Below are 14,771 nucleotides of genomic sequence, written 5' to 3'. Positions count from 1 at the left end.
AAAATTTTCATATTTTTACAAATAACGCAGTAGTATATATTTCTATATGGAAAAAACATTGATTTTCAACATTTTTTTAAAACAGTTTTTAAACATTGTTTTAAATCATGTTCTTTCCATATATTTTTAAAAATAAAATTTTTTTAAACATTGTTTTAAATCATGTTCTTTCCATATATTTTTAAAAATAAAATTTATGAACTTTAAAAAACATTATTTTTTTAAATTTTTAAAAAATTTTTTTTTAAAAAATAGTTTTAAAAAATAATGTTTTTAAACATGTTCTTTTCATACACAAATATATACAACTTCGTTAGTAGTAAAAATGTAAATATTTTTTGGTATGTATACTTTTTTCCGCATCTCAGTACAAAAATCCCCAGTGTGCGGCACCCACGTCACTATTGACAGCTACGATTTCGAGGTTGTAAAAGACTTCATATACTTAGGAACCAGCATTAACACCGATAACAAGGTCAGCCTTGAAATCCAACGTAGAATCTCTCTTGCCAACAAGTGCTACTTTGGACTAAGTAGACAATTGAGTAGTAAAGTTCTCTCTCGACGAACAAAGCTAACACTAACGTATGGCGCCGAAGCGTGGACGATGACAACATCTGATGAAACGACGCTTGGAGTATTTGAGAGAAAGATTCTGCGTAAGATTTTTGGACCTTTGCACGTTGGCAACGGCGAATATCGCAGGCGATTCAACGATGAGCTGCATGAGCTTTACGATGACATAGGCACAGCGCAGCGAATAAAGATCCAGCGGCTACGTTGGCTGGGTCATGTCGTCCAAATGGACACAAACGCTCCGGCTCTGAAAGTACTCGATGCGGTACCTGCTAGTGCTAGCAGAGGAAGAGGAAGGCCTCCTCTGCGTTGGAAAAATCAGGTGAAGAAGGACTTGGCTTCACTTGGTGTGTCCAATTGGCTCCGGTTAGCTCGAGAAAGAAACGACTGGCGCGCTTTATTAAACTCGGCCGAAATCGCCAATCAAGAAGAAGAAGAGAAATATGTCCCATACTAGGTTTTTCAATAAGTTTTGCAGTTCTATAAGAAAAACACAATTTTACGGTTTGAAATACTCTTCATACACATCAATACATTTATTCCAAGGAGATTCTAATTTATGAATTCAATCCCTGAAGGGAGAATCTAGAAGGGCTGCAAAATACGCTTCCACAGCTGTTATAACCTCATCATAAACAACGAAAAACACTTTCCACGCATGAATTTTTTTAGGTCTGGGAACAGATGGAAATCGCTAAGACCAAATCTGGTGAATACGGTGAGTGCCCTAATAATTCGAAATTTAAGTCATAAACTTCAGCCATTGTCCAAATGCTCTTATGAATCAGTGCATTATCCTGATGAAAACATTTTTTTCCCTTTCAAACTGGGTATTTTTTTACGATTTTTTTCCTCCAGCTGGTCTAAAAGGTTACAGAAATATCCAGAATTTCTTGTTTTACCAGTTTGCAGGTAGTCCACAAACCAAATTCCTTTCGCATCCCAAAAGACTGATGCTAACAACTTTACGGCCGATTTCTGAACACGAACTCCTTTCGGAGCCGAAGATCCTGGTTAACACCACTCGTTAGCCTCTTGTTTGGATTTAGGATCACGGCGATAGAACCCAGTCTCATCCATAGTGTTGAATCGACGCAGCAAATCCTCTTTAGCCTTTCGAAGACGCTTTAAATGTTGCTGAGTCACTCTAAAAGAAAGCAGACCCTGTTGAGCTTGACTCTAGTCTGGCAGTGTAAGGAGACATAAGAGGTATAGCATAAGTGGGAGATATTATAACTTCGGTTATTTTATCGACAAAGAAATAGAACTACTCTCATTGTTTCCTTACTTAATTGATTAAATGGAACGTATATCATTGCTTAGCCATTAAATGGATATATTTATATTGGGTAGTCGAAAAAGTGTTTTTGTATTTTGTCAATAGATGTCGTTGGAGTCATCTATCTCCAGTGCTACCAATCACATTGTATCATATCATATGGTGTTAGAAAAGTGACATTTTAAGCTTCATGTAACCAAAAAAAAATTAAATTCAGAGAAATTGAAAAAAAGTTATAGCTGTTCAAAAATGAGGGAAAATAATAAAGAAATTCGCTATATTTTGAAATTTTTGTATAAAAAAGGGAAGAATGCCACGCAAGTCACCAATGAAAATTGTGAAGTTTACGGAGACGATGCTGTATCAGTTCGTGTAGCACTACAATGGTTCGCTCGCTTCCGTTCTGGAAATTTCAATGTGAAAGATGCACCTCGCTCCGGTCGACCTATCGTTGAAAAAGTTGATGAAATTATGGAAAAGATTGACCAGGACTGTCACATAAGCTGCCATGACATCGCCAAGGCCCTAAACATTCATCATCAAACGGTTTTGAGCCATTTAAGAAAGCCTGGTTACAAAAAGAAGCTCGATGTTTGGGTACCACACGAATTGTCTGTGAAAAATTTAATGGTCCGAATTGACATCTGCGATTCTTTGCTGAAACGAAATGAAATCGAACCATTTCTGAAACGAATGGTAGCAGGAGACGAAAAGTGGATCAAATACGACAATAATGTGCGAAAAAGATCATGGTGCAAGGGTGGTGAAGCTCAACAAATGGTCGCAAAGCCAGGATTGACGCCTCGAAAGGTTCTGTGTGTTTGGTGGGATTGGAAAGGAATCATCCACTATGAGCTGCTCTAGCCTGCTCGAATGATTGATTCTACATTTTACTGTCAACAACTGATGAGATTGAAGCAAGCAATCGAAAAAAAACGGCCAGAACTAATCAGCAGAAAGGGCGTCGACTTCCATCAGGACAACGCTAGGCCAACGCTAGGACAACGCTTTTATGACTCGGCAAAAACTGGGAGAGCTTGGCTGGGAAGTTTTGATGCATCCACCATATAGCCCTGACCTTGCACCATCGGATTTGTTTCGGTCAATGTAGAACTCCCTTAATGGAGTCAAGTTGGCTCCAAAAAAAGCCTGTGAAAATTACTTGTTGCAGTTTTTCTCCGAGAAACCACAAAAGTTTTACACTGATGAAATAACGTCTCTAGAAGAAAAATGGCAAAAGATGGTCCACCAAACTGGTACATATTTGGTTTAATAAACTTCATTATAAATATAAAAAAAATGAGTTCAAGTTTTATTAGAAATACGAAAAGACTTTTTCGACTACCCAATATATTTTTTGGTAATGGGTTTTGATGCAAGCTTCTTGATCAAAGTATCACGAGTTTGTTATATACTTGTAAGCATATTTTAATAAATGATGTCACTTAAATGTGTTATTATTATAATTAAAATTTGGTATAACTCCAACACTCAGGTATGATTCAATTCAAGGGCATTGCCAGGTGGGGAGTTTGACTGGTGCGGTACATCTCTCAAATAATAGCGGAGGTGTCCCAAAGCCAGCTCGGTGCTGACAGAAACCACACATAGAGCAAAAGGGCAAATGCTGCCTTAATCTCGGTGTTCAGTGCACACAGAGACAGCAAGAGCTCGGCCTATCGATGCTTTTGGTTTAAAGAGTTTTTAACAAGAGGTGTCAGAAAAGTTTCACCTCTTTCAGTCACTCGACAATTTTCCAATACGATTTTCTGTATTTTTTCTACGATTTCTGGTGTTGTTGCTGTTTTTGGATCTTTTTGAAGTGGATCGTCTTCAAGGCCTGTGCGATCACATTTAAATTCAGCAACGCATATTTCTACTGCATTAAGTGATGGTGAAAAGTCCTTATCCACTTTGGAGTTTTGTTCATAAACTTCCTTTGCTTTTAAACTTTCCAAAAATGAAAATTCAATCACTGCCCGATTCCTGATTTCGTATCGATTTTCTCAAGTATGTAAATAAAAAGCTAAATTTTATCGCACTGTGCTCTCACAGATTTGTTCAAAACTTATAGGTAATCCTTCCATCTCTGAGAAATCTGGCTGCAGGATCCATAACAGCCTTCCTTCATAAAAAGTCTGCAGATAAATTCAACACTAAGGATTAAACCCCTTTAGTTGAATGCAAAAGGTACGCCAGCTCACAAATTGCCCTCCATTCTGCGGTGCCCAAACTAATTCTTTACTAGACTACGATTATTTTTTCTCGAGTGTAACTATACTTTAGAAGTAAACCCTAAGTGTCACATAAATGCTGAAGCAATCAAAAAATCGATTGCATGCCTATACACACAAGACGCGAGAAAAAGTATCAACCAAGCAACTGCAGTCAAAGGCAAGCCACTCTCCAAGCACATACATACACACATACATGCACGTATTGCCATGGGCACAAGACATCGCCATCTCAACGCAGGGCGCGTCGCGGCGGGTGTGCCCCCAAATCCGATGTAGGCAATTTATGGCGTTTTAAGGTTTAGATTGAAGATTTGGTTTTTTCCTCGCTGTCATTTGTTTTTATATATTTTTCTCCGCTTACGCATCGTTTATATTGGCTCAGTTTAAATCTGCTCATCCCCTAAATAGTGGAACATAATAAAACAAGCAATTTATCTGGTCTTGTTTTTCTCCCCTTGGTTGTTGGCATTTATTTTGCCGGGAAGTTGATATGGCTACAAACAAATTGGGTCAAGGCGGATATAATTTTATTGAGATCAATTTGGAAATATGGCCAATTTTGAATGTTTTATTTTGTGGTTACCTTTTGGCCTGATTTATGTAGGAATGTTACAGTAGGTGATGTATGTATGTATGTATGTATTAGGTGAAGTAGAAACAACATACTTTGCGTTTTATTTCGTCGATCAAATGAAAATTGTTATAATTATACTTTTTTGAAAGATTGCAAATATTTCGCAATAGTTTTTTGAAAAATTTTCGATTCCGGGGCAATGGAATAAGTGCATTTCTGCTGATCCAGCTCGACAATTTTCATGATTCCGTCCACATTTTTTCATCGCTTTATGGGGACTATGAGTAGCACAACCCTTTTTCGGCCTATCGTCAAAATCCAAGGGAAAATAAATTTCTGTAAGATTCTGATCTTCTACGACGTATATAAACCAGCGATTCTTCACTAGCTAGCTGAAAGCCTTCGTTGCTAGAGCTGCGTTATCTTTTTGTTTATTTAACAATTCTATTGTTATTTAAGCTTTTAAAAAATAAAAATAAAAATAATTTTTTTCGGTCATCTACTCTGACTTTTCCCTTTAGTCGTAGAGGTGCTGTAAAATATATCGAATCCTCTCTTTTTTACTTCCAAATTTGCAAAGAAATATTCTAACATTTGAAATTTGTGTTTGTTAGTAGGTTAATATAAGGCTCGGTGGAATGTATTGTGTGAAAGACTAAAACCATATGTCGGCTCACAGATTGGACCTTATCAGTGTGGCTCTAGACCTGAAAAGTCCATCATCGACCAGATCTTCACATTACCCCAAATCCTGCAAAAACCCATGAAAAACATAACGACATAACTCATCATCTCCTTGTCGATTATAAGACTGCTTTTGATAGCCCGATACGAAGTCGCTTACACGCCGCAACGTCTGAGTTCGGTATTCCCGCAATACTGATTCGATTTTGAGCAACACGTCCAGCTCTTTCAAGGTAGGAAAAAATCTCTCCGAACCTTTCAATACCGAGCGAGGTTTCAGACAAGACGATCCACCTCTTCAATATCCTCATGGAAGGGGTACTGTGGAGAGCCGGTATTAATCGAAATGACACTTTTTTTCCTTGTTCACTCCTCTCGGGAGCATAGGGCCTCGACAAGACTCTTGCATCGTTCACGGTTCTGTGCTGTTGTTTTTGCACCGTCCCATGAGATGCCGGCATCTGCTAGTTCGCGCAGCATCGAGCTTCTGCAAGTGTTTTTGGTAGTCCGCGACCTCTGCTCCCTTACGCTGCCAACAGCTGCCGTGATGATGGAGCCGAGGTAGCAGAAGCTTTCGACGAATTCCACCGCGCATCCGTCAACCAATATCTGGCTTGCGTTATTGTGATTAACTCTCATAGCCTTGGTCTTGGCCATGTAGACCTCCAGTCCGACAGTGCGTGCCAGAGCGACTAGTTTGTCCGCCTTAGCTTGCATGTCAGAGAGTTTGTGATAAAGGAGGCAGATGTCATCGGCGAAGTCCAGATCCTCAAGATGTCTGGTGAAACTTCATACGATACCTTTTTGTGCAGGGTCAGTTGGCTCATAACGTCATGAAGGACGATGGCGAAGAGAACGGGCGACAGGGAACAACCTTGCCTTACGCTACTTTTCACAAAAAGTGTCCAACTCCTTGCATATGTAGATGGCATTGGTATCAAAGGGAACTGCAAGCGAGATGTTACCATAGCATTTTCCATTACGGCAAGAGAGTCAACTAGAGCAGGTCTGGCGGTTAACGCTGCCCACTATGAAAGATCGACGGCCTTGTGGATCAAGAAATTCAGCGGACAACTATACCTATGAAATTGTAAACGAATTTATATATCTTGGCACCGCCGTCACAACAACAAACGATGTGAGCCTGGAGATAAACCCACGAATCGCGTTTGTTAATACGTATTACTATGGTCTCAGTAAGCAAATGTGTAGCAGAGACCTCTCTCGCCCGACAAAACTAACACTAAGAGACGCTCATCTTCCCCGTGCTACTCTATGGCGCTAAAGCATGGGTTCCGTCACAGACTGATGCAGCCGCTCTAGGGATATTCGAGGGAAAGCTACTTCGGAAAAATCTTTGGTCCTCTTTGTATTGGTGATAACTACTACCGTCGAATGAAACACGAGTTGTATGAGCACTACGACGATGTGGACATATTCAGTGCTTGCCCTGGCTGGGCCACGTCGAGCATATGGATACAGAATCGCCAGCAAGCAAGGTGTTTCGACGGCAAGTTAGAAGACAACGTCGCGAGGCAAGACCATGCCATATAAGTAAGTAAGTAAACAGATTAATGAAAATGCACAGCGTAGATTTCACATTCTTCGTCAGATTTTATCTACAGCGGTTTCTTTCAGAGGATTTATGAACCTTAGGTTAGGTTAGGTTGAGGCGGTTGTCCTGTGAGACACACTCAGGATCATATCCGATTCTGATGCCGCATGGGAATTTGTCCTTATCTCTCCTAAAACCAGTGTTTAGTCTTCAAAAATTTTAGAAGATGTCTGATTTCCACAGTCTTGAGATCTTCCAATTCGTTAAATGATTGTTTGCCTAAAAACGTAAATGTATGTCTGGATAGGGCAGAACAACGGCACAAATGGCTGCAAGATCGCCTCTTCCTCTTCCTCATCTAGACATCTCGCGTTTGCGGATAGAGATATCTGTCCGAAGCTCAGAGAAATACGGTGTTAACTGCAGAAATATGCTGTGATATCCCTTGATAGATTTCCTCCAGAGACCAAACTTCTTTAACCTGATTGCAATTCGAGCAGCTAAGGAAATAACGTAAAAGTCTATGGGAAATAAGTGCAAAACGACATTCTGGGCAGCACTGGGACAAGTTCTACATGCTCCGGTGATGCAAATGCATGCAGTCCTTTGCATCCTCCCCAGTTTAGTGATATTATAGCCCTTCCGAACAGATTCCCACCATCCAGGCATCAAAATTGGCAGAAGGAGCTGAAGACCATCCCTTCGTCGGCCTACCAGAGGTCCATGGAGGACTGGGTTAAAAGTTGGCACATGTGTGTTGCTTCAGACGGGTCATATTTTGAAGGAGATAAAATAAATTTACCTGAATTTAACTCTGTTTTGTTTTATTTAAACATTCCCGGTACTTTCTGATCATAGGGTAGATTTGCAAGAGTAGAAACTGTACTGGCCTTCTATACTGGATTTTCAATGCATAGCTTCCAATGAAGTTTGGAGTCAAGTATCACTCCTAACTTTCGATGGAAGCGGCAAAACGTAGTTGTTTAATTTGGGAAGTCTAAAGTGCGGGGCTCATATTTTCTAGAGAAATTTTGAGTAAAATGCTTGAAATTTTGATGAAAACTTGCGGTAGATTTGGAAATGTTATACACAGTTCGAAACTTTGCTTTATAAGATTGTTGTTGTAGTATAAACTATATTTACAAAAAAAGTAGTTGAAAATACAAAATACATAAATAAATAGTCAAAACTTTTCCATATGTGGAGTCCCCTTTCTTTTGACGCTGGCTGTATGTATGCAGAAAGAAAGATCGCACCACCTGTGCTTCCTCGTGTGTGCACTCATTTAAGAATTGTATCCAGTTACTTTCTTTGTATCCTTTTCTTCGCCCACTCATTCATCAAGTCACCGCCATCACGGCTGGGCGTTTATCACTTCGCTGTTATTAATTAAGCTTAACGAGGTTACAACACCACCGCCAGTGCCACCTCTACCGCCACTGTCGCTGCCACTGCAACGTTAAACAGTAGTTCTCACCCTCAACCAACCTCTTCCACCGATTCTCTATTTCACTGACCTACGCACGTGTGTGTAGGTATATGTATTTGTGTGTGCACATCTTGAGCTCACCTCCTTCAACCATCTTCATTAACATCCGCTCCAGTTGCTGCTATCACCACCGCCATAAGTGTCGCTAAGCTACAAGCACATAGCAGCAAAGCAACAAATAACCAAACAAAAAACAAAAAAATCAACCAGTAGTGCTTTTGGTAGCATCAGCTGCTGCTGCTTATTTAAGCTTCACCTTTTTATCCCTCACGCTCGTGTTACTACTCCAAGTTGCCGGTATGCAAACTTTTCGGAAAATACATCCGGCAGTGTAATGAAATTTCGCCCTCATCTCATTAGTATTTTGAAAGTAACAAAGTATCAGCCCTCTAATGGGCGTATGTACGCCTGTGTGTATGTATGTATGGCAACAGCTACCGTCACTCACCTTCATGCTTTCACCCTTCACTCTTGCTAACCTCATAACACCTTCGGTTATGTGCTCTTGATCTGGTGTTATTGAATGTTTGTTGTCGGGCGCTGCTCCATTTGCAAAAAGTTTCTGCTGTTCAAAGTATTTAACCTTTACTTTACTTTGCTTCCCTGCCTCTTTCTCTGCTGTTCGCTGAAGTTCTGCTCATTACTTGAGTGTCCTTTGCGTTCAACCCTTTTTAGACGGTTAACGCCCGCGTTGCGCTTACCACATTCATTTGCCTAAGTATACGAGTACTTCTCCCTTAATGGCTCCTTCCTTCCTTTTCATTATTTTATCCTTTGACTTGGCCTGTTTGTATATTTCGTTTTTAATAATGATAATCATTCTTTGCTGGTGCTTCGCGCTGGAACTTTTCTTAAATCTTCTTTTACATTGAAGTGCACAAATAAGGTTGGTGTCTCACAAGAACTTTCGTTAGTTTGTTGACACTTTAACGCGATTACCAGCTTTTGTTGTTTTTTTTTTATTTGAAAAATACTAAATGGCTTAACTACTTTTTTATTTTAAAGTTAAGGTAGGGTATGAGTTGAATTAGGAGAGAAATTTGTATATTTCGTTTTGGATATATTGTATATTGGCGGCTCTGGTGTGATGCGATATCTGGAAATGATATCTATATTTGCACTGACAGCCAGGCGGCGGTAAAATCCTTCACAAAGCAGTCGACAACCTCTAAGCTAGCCATGAAATGCCGCACATCTCTTAAAGGAATGACTGAGCCATTTCACCTTAGGGTAACATGGATTCCTGGTCATTGTGACCTTCTGGGTAACTGCAGTGTCGATGAACTAGCGAGACTCGTTACCAAATTGAGCGATGAGTACACAGGCAATGACATAGGCGTCCTTTTACGGGCATCTTGCCTACTTATCTTTGAGTAAATCGTAAGAGCAGCGAATGAAAGACGGCGTAATGAAACCACAGGCAGCATCACAATTGTGGTCGAGTCTCTATGCTAAACACACAGAAAATGTGCTAAGCCGAAACAAGTCTTAGCACACAGATTTCAATTATTACGAGGCACTGCTTAATAGGCAGGCACGCCCTGAGGATGAGTGTTTACACGCATAACTTCTGCAGAATCTGTCTAGATGAAGAAGAGGAAGAAACCATCCATCACCTTTTGTGCTATTGTCCTGCTCTATCCAGACGTAGGTTTACGATTTTAGATAGACAATTTTAAAAGGAATTGGAAGATCTCAGTTCTGTGGATATCAGAAGTCTTATTAAATTTCTGAAAAGTACACAGAACTGGTATTCACTCCATTAGGGGCAGCCAAGAATGCAATTTCCCTAAAATACCTTCGAATCGCAGATTTTATATGGAGAGACCAGACGAAATGCAAAATTAGCAGGACGTTATGGCCCATCTACAACCTCAAGCAATCATCGACATTGATAAACATGAAACGACGGGACGCCGTCGGAAAACAGTTGTTGTAAGCAACCGGAGAAAAAGGAAACAATCTTCCTTCTATGGAAGCACTGAATGTTAACCCTGGGCAAACCGCTGTTCGATAGTCTCGAACAACTGTCTGGCTTAGACGTCAATAGCCTAATAAGGTTCCTAAACCGCACAGACTGGATATAGTCTTCCTGTAAATAACTGGTAAACTGGTAAATAAGTTGGTAACGAGGATGTGGGAACAAAATGGTGCGGAAACGCTAGTTGGATTCTGGACGAATCACCACTCTAATCAACCAACCAACCAACCAACATATTGATTGTAGGAAAGATAAGGAGAAGTTCCCCACGCTGCATCACAATGGGCTATAAGCCTGAGTGTGTCCCACAGTGGACAACCGCTTCAACCTAACCTAACCTATGTCATAATATAATATACTAATTATGTAATTGAAAACACACAGCAAGTAGTCCAACATAACGAAATGTCGATTTCAAAAACTATCTGTTTAGTACCTGGCACTGGTGGTGTGCTTTCGCGCCTACTTTGGCTAGTTGCTATTGACGAAGTTCTGATAATGCTAAATAAGAGTGGTGTTAAAGTAGTAGCATACGCCGATGGCTGGGTCCTAATGGTATCGTAATCGTTTCCCTCAGTCATGGCTGAGGTTTTGGCTGTACTCAGCCGTTGAGCTACCACTTGCGGCCTCTGAGTCAACTCTGGCAAAACGGAGCTGGTGCTATTTACCAGAAAAAATAAACCTCAACCCTTTCGACTTCCCAAATTAAACAATCACGTTCTCCCGCTCTCATCGGAAGTTAGCTGATACTTCACTCCAAACTCCATTGGAAGCTACACATTGAAAACCGGGTAAAGAAGGTCAGTATAGCCTTCTACTCCTTCAAATCTATGTGCGGTAAAACAATGGGGACTTAAACCACTCCCAGTGCTGCCCTGAATGTCCCTTTGTACTTACTTCAAATCGACTTTTACGTTATTTCCATCGCAGCTCAAAGTGCAACCAGGTAAAAGAAAATTGGGTTCAGGAGGCAGTCTCTCAAGAGGCATGGTAGCATTTTCAGGCAATTAACACCGTATTTCTCCGAACTTCATACATATCTCTCTATCCGCAAACTAGAGTTTGCTAATCGAGGGCAATCTTTCCAAATAAGCAGGATTGGATCGAAGGGAAAATCTGTACCGAAGCTTAAACCTGTGACTTCACAAACGGTTCCACGATGGAATCAGGAATCGGAGAAGGAGTTTTCTCTAAATTAGCCAATTTATCTATCTCCTTTAAAATTGCATAGTAGTACTTTTCAAGCAGAAGTCTTTTCGATCTTGCAGGCATACATAATGATTAGAAACGCGGGAGCGGGGGAGGTATTAAGATGTCTCCGATAGTCAAGCACCGATCAAAGCTCTTACGACGCCATGATGCAGAACGAAATTAGTAAGCTCCTGTAGGGACGAGATCAAATATCCTGGGTGTGCAGGTAACATTTCTCTGATCTGGGTTTCAGGACATAGGAACGTAGAGGGAAATGAAATTGCTGATGAGCTTGCCAGGAAGGCGACTGAATTGGCTTCAGAGACCTCCTACCCGGTCATCCGCCTCCCCCTGATAGTTGTTAAAGGGGAAGTGCACAAATTGTTTTTCAGGAATGAGCAGAAAAGATGGAGCTCCATTTCTTCATGTGCTATTTCAAAAACCTTTTGGCCTCAGTGCAATAAACGAAGGACTCAGAAAGTCCTTTGGACTCCTCGACATTCAATTTCCAAACTCGTAGCTGTGCGGAAAAGCGGAAAAGCTAGGGTTACCATATAACCCGCATTGCAGAAGCTGTGGGGACTTCTCAAAGAACGAAGCTATTGAGCACTTATTCTGTAAATATCCGTGTTTGGTAGCTGGACGATTAATGTCACTGGATGCTCCTTTCCTCGACAACCTGGGGCGGTGCGCCAACCTAAATCTAATCAATCTTCCAATCTTCCAATCTCCATTACATCAACAGCTCTGGCTTGCTGTAGATATCTGTCTGTTGGAAGTCTCAAATCAGGATCAATACGGCGCTTCAGTACTACTTGAAGAGTACCAGTGTGGCACTTCAACCATTTCACCTACCTACCTACCTGGCACCACTTAGGCAATTGGAAAAACATTGACAAAAATTTAAGGAAAATGAAGTAAATTTGTGTTAGGGATAGGGTCGGTGATGTCGTGAATGAAATAAAATGACTAAAAAAAATTAAAATTGTTAAGGTTTTTTTTTAGTCATATATTTTTACTATTTTGGTGGCTCAAAATTACTAATCCAATTTTAAAATTCAATCCAATTTTGAATAACTTTTTACTAATTAAAAAAACGATTTGGAGTTATGGATATCATTATGGATATAAATCTATGGATATAAAATATAAAACCAATGCAAGTCAAACAACGAAGCTATGAGAGTTAACCTCAAAAAGGGAAGGTTGACGGATGCCCGGTGGAATTCGTCGAAAGGTTCTACTAACTCGGCTGCATCATCACGGCCGCTGGTGGAGCAGATGAAGATGTCAACTGCAGGCTAAAAAAAGTAAAGGCGGCATTCGGGCGAATGCATACCGCGTGGGGGAGTTCCCAAATCTCCAGGCGCACTAAACTACGAATAATGGCCTCATGTGTGAAATCCGTATTGGTGTACGGAAGCGAAACATGGCTGGCCTCCAACACCATCACACAGAGGCTACAATCCTTCGCCAACAAATGCCTCCGCATCATCTGCAGAATATTCTGGTCAAACACCATCAGTAACGACGCACTGTGGAGAATAACGAGCGACGAGCCCATCCTGAGGCAAATCAAACGCAGAAAGTGTCGATGGATAGGTAATACATTGAGAAAACCACCAGGTAGCACCACGAGAATGGAACTGGGCTAGAGCCCGTAAGGCAGCAGAGGTCGCGGTCGACCAAAAAACACTTGGAGGAGGTCGATGTTGCGCGAACAAGCAGATGCCGAAATCTCATGGGACGGTGCAAAAGCAACATCACAGAACCGTGAGTGATGGAAGAGTCTTGTCGAGGCTCTATGCTCCCAAGAGGAGTGAACAAGGAAAACAAAAGCAAAAAAAGTGAAACATGAAACAATAATATCAATTAACGTTAGATAAAAAACAAATCACCAGCGCTCAAAGTGAATAAGATTAATCTCCCTTACCTCAGCTCAAGTTTTGAAAGTTTTTTGGAGAAAATCATTTTTAGGATTAATTTAATTCTTCAACTCGACTTGGTACAAGCACAAAAAATCTCACACATGTACGTACTTATGTATGAACACCCACCCCACCCTCTTGCCGCACACAATGACAATCGTTTTCTCAAATATTTGCCAAAGGACAAGTATTCGCAATTAAATTTCCTCTTATGCAAACGCGCGTGCATTCTCACGCACCACACACACACCCACATACATGCGCTCAAATAAGCATATGCAAATGTACGTTCGAGTAAGCAAATACATACAGTATCCAATTTCGAAATTACTTGACGTTGAGGAATTCGCCTGGAAATCGAAGGAATTTAATTGAAGTCACGATTTCGCAAATGCCGCAATAGCGAAATGTTGCGTATGTGTGTGTATGCTGGAACCACCACCACCACCACCACCGACCCATATGCTTACACAAACAAACGCGTCCATGCACGCAATTGCAATCCAAATAAGCACACACACACACACGCAAGTCCCAATCAAAAGACAATCGAAATCGCATTTGCACAATCACACACGCACGTGTGGGCAAACATGGTGCTTACATACATACAGATGTATGTGCATGTATGTGTGTTACTTTGAAACTAAAGTATTTGAACACTTCTGCATGCAAAGGCATGTCCGTGTGGCTTTTTTCATTTCTTTGTGATTTTGAATTTTTGATTTTCTTATAATGACGATGAAGAATGAATGAGAGAGCTAATGAATTTCATTCATTCAGTTATTCTGTATTTGATGCATATTTTTGGAATTTCAAAGGCAGGCAGGTAGATTAAGAAATCTTAAAATCGAATTTTATACTTCGTACTCGCTGCAAAATAAGTCCAGCTCGTAAGGGCTCTAAGCTAATAAATTCCATATGTAACGGGTGAATTTTTAGCTATTATCTTTTTAAACAGTTGGTTTAAACAGCTGACGCACGTTTCGGGTTTTGTTTCACTGTCAAACATCTTCAGTTTGGTCTATAATTTAACCATGAATCGTCTTACAAACGAACAACGCTCGCAAATCATTGAATTTTATTGTAAAAATGCGTGTTCTGTTAAGAAAGTTTAAGATCCACTTTTTTATCGAAAAATTGTGTTCAGCGACGAAGCTTTATTTTGGATCAATGGGTACGTAAATAAGCAGAATTGTCAATTTTGGAGTGAAGATCAGCCAGAAGAATTGCTAGAGCTACCAATGTATCCAGAAAAGGTCACAGTTTGATGCGGT

At 40.5% G+C, this 14,771-nt stretch overlaps 1 protein-coding gene across 1 annotated transcript in view; it reads right to left on the bottom strand.

The window, feature by feature from the left end:
- LOC129238046 (segmentation protein Runt) overlaps positions 1 to 14,771 on the bottom strand; it is a 115,369-nt gene that overhangs the window by 75,884 nt on the left and 24,714 nt on the right. The window lies entirely within an intron of this gene.

This window comes from Anastrepha obliqua, chromosome 2, assembly GCF_027943255.1.
Source record: "Anastrepha obliqua isolate idAnaObli1 chromosome 2, idAnaObli1_1.0, whole genome shotgun sequence".
NCBI lineage: Eukaryota > Metazoa > Arthropoda > Insecta > Diptera > Tephritidae > Anastrepha > Anastrepha obliqua.
This window is presented reverse-complemented; position numbering and strand designations above follow the sequence as displayed.